We start from the raw sequence: 9,641 nt of genomic DNA, 5'->3' as shown, positions 1-9,641 counted from the left end.
CTGATCGCCCTGATGCCGGCCGGCTCGCTGGCCAGGCCCGCAGAAGTGCCCGCAGAAGTACCAGCTGAAATTTGGAGGAAAACACATCGGGGATGCAGAGGTCAAGGACAGAAGAGAAGAAAAAAGGTGACGGTGAGACAGCGGAGGCTCGAAGCGAGGAGGAGGTTTAAACCGTGTCTGCCGTCTATCGTGATGGGAAATGTGCGATCGTTGGCAAGTAAAATCGACGAGCTCTCAGCACTGGTACGGAGTCAGAGGGAATACCGAGAGTGTAGCCTGATGTGTTTCACCGAATCATGGCTGCACCAGGTCATTCCCGATGAGAATGCTTCCGTGGAAGGCTTCCACACTGTTCGGGCGGACAGGGACAGCATCGCTAGCGGTAAGCGTAAAGGAGGTGGGCTTGCTGTTTTAGTTAACAACCGGTGGTGTAACCCTGCCAACATAACAATCAAAGAAAGGATTTGTTGCCCGGACACTGAACTGTGTGCTGTTGGACTCAGGCCGTATTATTTACCCAGGGAATTCTCTCACGTCATCTTGGTGGCTGTTTATGTTCCCCCCTCTGCTAACCCCACAGCTGCATGTGACACTATCCACTCTGCCATAGCTCGGCTACAGACTCAGCACCCGAGTGCCTTTATTGTGATCTCGGGTGACTTCAACCATGTATCACTGGCCAATACACTACCAACATTCAAACAATATGTGGACTGTCCCACCAGGGGAGAGAAAACTTTAGACTTACTGTATGCTAACGTCAAGGATGCATACAGCTCCTCCTCCCTCCCCCCACTTGGTAGGTCAGATCATAACCTGATTCACCTCACCCCCCGCTATGTGCCAATTGTGAGGAGGGAACCTGTGACCACCAGGACTGTTAGGAGGTGGTCAGAGGAGGCAATAGCGGAACTACAGGGCTGTTTCGAGGTGACCGACTGGGAAACACTCTGTGAGCCTCACGCCGAGGGCATCAATGGGCTTACTGAGTGTATCACAGACTACATAACTTTCTGCACCGACTCCATTGTTCCAGCTCAGACTGTTCATTGTTACCCAAATAACAAGCCGTGGGTGACTAAGGACATCAAAGCCCTCCTCAACAACAAGAAGAGGGCTTTCAGAGGGGGCAACAAAGAGGAGGTGAGGAAGGTCCAGGTGTTACTAAAGGACAAGATCAGAGAGGCTAAGGACAATTACAGGAGGAAGCTGGAGTGGAAACTCCAGCAGAACAGCATGAGAGAGGTGTGGAGGGGCATGAAGACCATCACTGGATACAGGCCAACCAACAGCAGGGGAGCTGAGGGAGGTGAGAATAGAGCCGACGAGTTGAATCTGTTTTTCAATAGATTCGACACCACAGTGTCTGCTCCCACCCCCACAACCTCACCTGCAGTCAGCCTGGAATCCAGAGCCACACCACTGTGCCAGCCTCTCTCTTCACATGTTGCCTCCTGTGAGATTCCTGACACCCCTCCCCCACCCATCACCTTCACTCAATACCAGGTTGAGATGCAAATGAGGAGACTTCACTCAGGCAAGTCTGCTGGACCAGACGGAGTGAGTCCCCTTGTCCTCAAGGCCTGTGCCCCCCAGCTGTGTGGAGTCTTTCATAAACTGTTTATGCTGAGTCTGAGTCTGCAGAGGGTCCTGGTGATGTGGAAGACATCATGCCTCGTCCCTGTACCAAAGACGCCTCGTCCCAGTGGCCCCCAGGATTACAGGCCCGTGGCACTGACCTCCCACATCATGAAGACCCTGGAAAGGCTCATCCTGGACCAGCTGCGACCCATAGTAAGACCACATCTGGATCCCCTTCAGTTCGCTTATCAGCCTCGTCTCGGAACAGAGGACGCCATCATCTACCTGCTCAATCGTGTCTACACCCATCTGGACCAGCCGGCAAGCACTGTGAGGGTCATGTTTTTTGACTTTTCCAGTGCTTTCAACACCATCAGGCCGACCCTCCTGGGTGATAAGTTAGCAGCGATGCAGGTGGATGCTTCTCTGGTGTCCTGGATTGTTGATTACCTGACAGGAAGACCACAATATGTACGTCTCCCACAGTGTGTGTCTGACAAGGTGATTAGCAACACAGGGGCACCACAGGGGACTGTCCTCTCCCCCTTCCTCTTCACCCTCTACACCACAGACTTCAGCCACTGCACAGAGACCTGCCATCTTCAGAAGTTTTCTGATGACTCTGCGGTGGTTGGATGCATCAGCAGGGATGATGAGACAGAGTACCGGGCTGTGGTCGACTCCTTTGTCACGTGGTGTGAGCAGAATCATCTGCAGCTCAACGTGGCAAAGACCAAGGAACTGATCGTGGACTTCAGGAAGACCAGGAAACACTTGACCCCTGTTTCAATCCAGGGGGTCAGTGTTGACATTGTGGAGGACTATAAATACCTTGGAGTACACATTGACAATAAACTGGACTGGGCTAAAAACACCACAGCACTTTACAGGAAGGGCCAGAGTCGTCTCTATTTTTTGAGGCGACTGAGGTCCTTCAACATCTGCCAGAAAATGCTGAGGATTTTCTATGAGTCTGTGGTGGCCAGTGCGATCCTCTATGCTGTTGCATGCTGGGGGAGCAGGCTGAGGGTCGCAGATGCCAACAGACTTAATAAACTGATCCGTAAGGCCAGCAATGTTGTGGGGATGGAGCTGGACTCCCTCAAGGTGGTGTCGGAGAGGCGGATGCTGTCCAAGATAAAGACAATGTTGGATAACACCTCCCACCCACTCCATGACATGTTGGTCAGTCACAGGAGCTCGTTCAGCGAGAGACTGAGATTACCGAAAAGCACCACTGAACGACACAGGAAATCATTCCTGCCTGTGGCCATCTCCCTGTACAACGCATCCACTTAACACACTGTTTGCTGCTACAACTACACGTTTCTTTTCCAAATATTTATTTATAAGTGACTTATGTATGTATGTATGTATATATATGTATATATTGTACTATTCTTAGTTAGCGTATTGTCTGTCTTGTCTTAATGTTGGTTTAAAATGGAGCACTGTAACAAAAAATAATTTCCCCCAGGGATCAATAAAGTATTCTGATTCTGATTCTGATTCTGATAGATAACCATTCTAAAACTGCTCTCAATTTTCAGCTCAAATTTAACATCGCAAGGTGTCTTTACACTGTCACCACATCAGTATAATACACTCTACAGGCATGAAAATTTAATATGTTGTAGTCTGGAAGTTTCTGCCACTCATGGTGAAAGAATTTTTGTGATCGGACCTACAGTTTTCTCTTGGGAAGCATTTGTTTCAGAGTCTAATTCCTGTTTGCCTTTCTCTGTGTGTGTCCCATCCCCTCCTGCCACTCACAGGAGTTACTATCCGGTTGTTCAGTGATGACGCGACAGATCCTACTTCCGGATCTAAAGTAGTCTGCGTTTAATATGGCTTTTGTGTTGTTAACATGTTTAATGTTATGTATTTTCTTCTATTTGATCTCAAAAAGCTCCTAAAACAGTCAGTGATCACTGCTGACCTCCCTCGGCTTTTATTACCACTAATCATTTATTTAAGCTCAGTTTTTAAAACCTTAGGATGTAACTACAGCCCAGCCCATGCAGCAGTATATGAATGACTAACCTCGTATTGTGGATGGATTATCTCAGTTGTTCTCCTGGCTGAAGTTTGGTCCTTTTACAGCATCCTGCCATGCGATTACATTTGTTCCTGACCACCGAGAACACTCACGTTAACTTTTATCGAGTGGAAAAAAGTTAGCTTGTTCATATTATGCTAACATAGCTGTGTCGCTAGTGGTCACGTAGCACATCATTATATACCAGCTAGCCCGACTTCAGTAACCCTACAAACGTCACTGCTGTTTAGTTTTCTGTCTTCATTTATGCTGGAAGTGATAGCAGAGCTGTACGTTTTAATTTGTTTCCAAAACCCCGCAGTCAGGACATGCTATATTGTATTTAGATAGAAGCTAGCGAGCTAACTTCCTGCTAACTTCTAACTCCGTTAAATGTCATAAATTCCGTTGTCATGGATGCCTGGATGTTAAACTCAATTGTTACACCTGGTAGAGCAGAACGCTGATCATTTTATTAAAGATGAAAGACTTTAGACAGCTTTTCAACTCTCAGTAATGCCATAGTGATCGTTTGATATATGGACCTGCAGCGGAGTTTAGACCCAGACACGGCCAGTGACGTCAGACTGAACAATCGGATAGCAACCAGCCCTGTCAGCTGAGTACTGATGACTCTCTACTTAAAACTAAAAAAAAAACTAAAAAAAAACATCCCCATTCTGTCATGTGATCTTATTGGCTTACTGAGTGATGATGTCACAAGGACATCTTTAATACTAGAGCAGGGCGATATGACCAAAAATATTTATCACGATATACATTTGAAAATTTGCGATAACGATATAACTGACGATATAATTGACACGAGACAAAATACTTTACAACTCCTCAACTTTATTAGTGCAAAAAAAAAACCCATCAATGTATTTTCACTTAAACAAGCAGCTTTTTTATGTGCATTAAAGTTATGTAAAAAATTAACAGTGCAAATGCAAATTCCTTGCTGACAGTTTAACCAAAAGGCATTTCCAGTGGAAATTAGCCGACATATCCTCAGCATAACCATGTATAATATCCACAAAACTTAAAAAGAGGTTATACACACACAATACAGTAATATTATGTTGAAGCACAGTACGTATCACTCCGCGAGGCGCCTGCCTAATATAGCCGTAATGCTACTACAATCCATCAAGCGGTGCGGCTTCGTATCTTAGCAAAGTCGTACTGAAACATTTGACAGATTTTCGAGCGCCGTGTACCACATAAAATCATTTCGAGGTCAGTAAACACAAACAGAATTCATACATAAGGCACACAGGATTATAAGGGGCACTGTCGATTGTCAGAAAAATCTGCATGTCTTTGGACGGTGGGAGGAAGCCGGAGTACCCGGAGGGAACCCACGCAAACACGGGGAGAACATGCAAACTCCACACAGAAAGACCCCGGCCTGATGGTGGAATTGAACTCGGGACCTTCTTGCTGTGCGGCAACAGTGCTAACCACTGTGCCACCGTGTCGTTAAGCTACTGAAACAGTCTTCTTGGATCTCTAATTCACCGCACATGAGAGATGCTTGAAGAAGAACCCAATTGGCCACCGTCATACTTTTTCCTATCGTTGCCCAACATTACACCCGTATTACCGTGAACGGTATGATATAGCCCATCCCTATTTAATACCTTTGATCTTTTGAAGTTCTGAAGTCCTTAAATAGGGATCAGAAGCAGCAATTTTAAAGCAGTTTGTTCGCAGCCTTCAAACGTTCGACCAGAGATACATTTGGAAATATTTCCAAGCCTTTTCAGAGTCACTGTGCACAGGCTCCAACATGCGTCCACGAAAACGCCGACAAAGAAAAAAAGATAATGCTGCCTCTCCTTCGTGGTCTGGCCAGCTAATCTCTCCAGGAGAAATGACCATGGATGGTGTCTTATCAGTCCAAAGGGCATTACAGGAAAGTCAGAAGGAAAACTTCGACCTACATTACAAAGTTAAACAAATTGAAGAAGAGAAGCTTCAACTAGAGGAGAAGTGCAGACAATTGGAAGCACGAAATAAAGACCTGGAAGGAAAACAGCAACGCCAGCCTGATATAAAAATTATCAATGAGGGCTGGGGAATGAAGTTTCGTCAAGGACGAAAGAAGCTTTTTTCCTGTTTTCTTTCATCGGGAACACAGAGTGCTGAATTAAAAGAAACATCTGCCCAGCTTCAAGGAAAGAAAGCTACTATTGAGGAGATACAATGGGATCTCCAAAACAAGGAGCAAAAGAATCAGGTGCTTCAAGGAAAGCTCAATGAAGCTGAGAAAACAATTGAAAAAATCCGCCAACAGAAGACTGAACAGGAAATACAAATGGAGCACAAACTGAAAAGCATGAAGGAAACTTACGGAGATCTGATAGTCAGGTTTAATGAAACAGAGTGCAAAATAAAGAGCTTCTTGAAGAAAAAAAGCAACAGGAAGAAGAAAAATGTATTCTCCAGGACTTTGAGAGAAGGAATCTAGAACTGCGAGAATTTTGTAATAAAATGAAGGACAAAACATCTGAACTGGGAAGAGAAAAGAAAATACAAATGCAGCACAAACTCAAAGCCATGAGGGAAATGTACATAGATCTGAAAGTCAGGTTTGATGAAACAGTGCAAAAATAAAGAGCTTCTTGAAGAAGAAAAAGCAACAGAAAGAAGAAAAACGTATTCTCCAGGACTTTGAGAGAAGGAATCTAGAACTGCAAGAATTTTGTAATGAAATGAAGGACAAAACACCTGAACTGGAAAGAGAAAAGGAAATACTGGAAAAACAATGTTCAGAGATGCAGTGTACGATCGATGGAATAAGGAAAAAACACTCAGAGCTCATGAATGAGATGTTGTTGAGGGTCAGTGACTTGAAGAGCCAAATAACTGAAATGGAGGCACAAAAGCAACAACAAGAGAAAAAATGTGAAAACCTGCTGCGTATGCATCAAGAATTCAAGAGAAAAATTGACCTGATAGAAGAGATGCACAACAAAAAACAAGAGAGAAATACAGACATGTGCAAGGCAAATCGAATGGAGGAGGCAACATACAAAGATCCGAAAGAAAAGCCTAGAAAAAAACAAAAGCAGAATTAAAAGAAATGGAGCAAAAATGCAAGCAACTCGAGAAGCAAAATGCAGAAACAAACGATCAGTTGAGAACCCTTATCCTGGAGAAAAAAGCGCCCATGGAAAAATACCTGGAAACGAAGAAAAGAGGCTTCTGCTGGTTATTCAGATGATTTAGCCTCGTCCTCCTCCACCTGTGATCCATCTTAATTTTCACCTCTCCTGTCCCCCCTCTCCCTTTCTCTCTTAACACATATTCCCTACCTTCTTAATCTTTCTTCTTTTTTTCACCCTCACCCCCCAACCAGTCCCAGCATCTGTCCCCTCCTGAGCCTGGTTCTGCTGGAGGCTTCTGCCTGTTAAAAGGCAGTTTTTCCTCCCCACTGTCGCCTAGTGCTTGCTCAGAGGGGATTGTTGGGGTTTTGTCTCCTTCTCTCTCTCTCTCCCCCCCCCCCCCCCCCCCCGCTTCATTTACTTATTTGATTGTTTAACTTTTCTTTTATGTTGCTTCTGTAGTTACTTGTTTTACTTTTTTCAACTTATGTAACAAAATAATAAACCAATTGAATTTATCCTTTGAGTATTTTTCATCTAATCTTTACAGAATTAAGCTCTGTCTTTTTCATTTTCTTGTTAAAACTAGGGGTGGGTTTTTATAATCGATTTATCGATTAAACTCGATTCTGGCTTGGATAACGTAAAATCGATTCATTAAAATCCTGAATCGATTTTTTAATATTAATTTCTTTTGCCCGAAATGCCAGAATCTCAGGTGAAAGATCACAAAATTTCAACAACCACCAAACAGCTAAGACAGTAAATGAGAGCAGGTACATGGCTTCTGCACAAAGACGTAAACACACAGTGCGGACCCGCGGATCAGAATCAGTGAGATGTCGCCTTTCTCAGCTGACGGTCGGGGCTGAAAGCCGACAGCTTGCTGATTCTGATCCGCGGGTCCGCGCTGTGTGTTTACGCCCTTTTTGCGCTGATCATATGGCTGTTAGTTTTATCTCTCTTCATTGACCGAACCAGCAGCAAAAGAAGATCCAAACTACGCTTCACATAAACATCGTCATGAATTCCCTCTGACTTTTGCTGACTTTTCAGGATAAAAATCACACTTCATGCACAGCTCTCTCTCTCTCTCTTTTCTGCATTATTCGCTTGCTTGTTACGCACAAGTCTACCGTTGTTTACAGCGCTGTCGGCCGACGTTTTTTTTTCCCTTTTACTTACTTCCGAAAAGTAAACCTAATTTCTGCCGTTCAATATTGAACAAATTTAAACTTTTTAAAATTAAGCAAAATGCAAAACGCTTAGCCGTGTCTCTAATAAAACCGCTGTAACTTCAGAGGTAATGTTCATGTGTTGATTAATGGTTTTCTTTCGTTTTTGATGTACTGCAGAATATTTTTATAAAATCCCAGGCCAGGAAAATCACCTTCATGTTTTTCTGTGTTTTATCTTCAGCTACTTTGACACAAAGGCCTCTGCTGTGATGCTCACACCTTTGATAAAGTCTTGCGTGTGTCAGCTTCCTTTTAATAGATACAAAAATATGTAAATGTACTGATCTGAATTATAATATTTCTGACTGTCAAAATTTCCCAGATTCAAATCAAATCGAATTAAATCGAATCGTGGATCGAATCGATTCGGGACCTTGTGAATCGGAATTGAATCGATTCTAGAAATCAGTGACGATACCCAGCCCTAGTTAAAACTCCATAAATGGTGAAGTAAAAACCCTGGGATATGGTTTAAAACATTGAAATAGACTAACCAACTAGTCTAAAACTAAGAAGCACTTAAATATTACGTTAAATTGAAAACAGTTAAAAAGAAATATCCCCATTCAAAAATGTCATGTGATAATCTCATTGGCTTGTGGAGTGATGATGACATCATCACTCCAGCCGTTCAATAAGGCTGATAGAAGGGTACAAAGAAAGGGGCAAGGCAAACTGATGCAAAACTAAACTTTAACCTAAACTGGGTGAAAAAATACAACATGAAGAACCCTAACATGAACATGAACAAACCTGGACATGAATACATGAGACCTGGAAACATGGTGTGAAACAACAGACGACCTGATAAGGAACGAATGAAAACAGATTAAAAGCACACAGGAGGTGATCAGGGGTAGTGGAAAATGTTGGAGTCAAATTGTTAAATGTTGCCATTATTGTACTTAAATGTGTAAGTCTTGGTTCAAACCAGGGGTGATTCTAGGATCAGAGCTTTGGGGGTGCTGAGCACCCAGAGAGCTGCCCAGCCAGGCAAAATAAACTTTACTCGTCAAGATGAGACTTCTTCTCTGTCAGTCCCTGCATCCTTAAATGTCTCCAGTTGTCCCGAGTTTTCTATGACTGTCTCCTTGGTGCATTTAAACCCCTGTACCTCCCTGTCCTCGTCCTCTGTTGTCTTCGTCTCCGTTATCACTCATCATAATTTTACCATCTCTGTGCAAGTCTTCAAATTTCTTTATTAAATCCTAAGATTCTTAAATTCATCAAGTCTCTCTGTGCCTGGTCCTCGTCACAAAACATGACATCACTGTTTTTTTAACACAATTTAATCCCCACATATGTGAAAGAAAAACACTTTTTTGAAAAGTCTGTAACAAAACCATCAAATCTGATAAAGTTTATTTAAATGCTGCAAAAGAAGAATGGATTGGAATAGAAAAAATACATATCCTAACCTTAATTACTGGGGGAGAATAATGAATGATGCTCATAGCGAGTAAAAAGTAAACTGAGTGCATTTTTTGGACAGAGATTCACTTTTAACGAGTATGTATAATATAATACAGATACATAAAACAATACTCCCAAAACCGAATAAATTATTACAAATAAATTATTACAAAATATTAATTAAAAAAATATAAAAATGGAGGCAACTTTGCCTTTGGTAGAACGTATACAATGCATGAAAAAATCTTTACTGCAGAT

This window comes from Copadichromis virginalis, linkage group LG2, assembly GCF_057382275.1.
Source record: "Copadichromis virginalis isolate Kocher_CV1m ecotype Utaka linkage group LG2, C_Virginalis_male_GT1.1, whole genome shotgun sequence".
In the NCBI taxonomy this organism is placed as follows: domain Eukaryota; kingdom Metazoa; phylum Chordata; class Actinopteri; order Cichliformes; family Cichlidae; genus Copadichromis; species Copadichromis virginalis.
Note: the sequence above shows the minus strand (reverse complement) of the source record.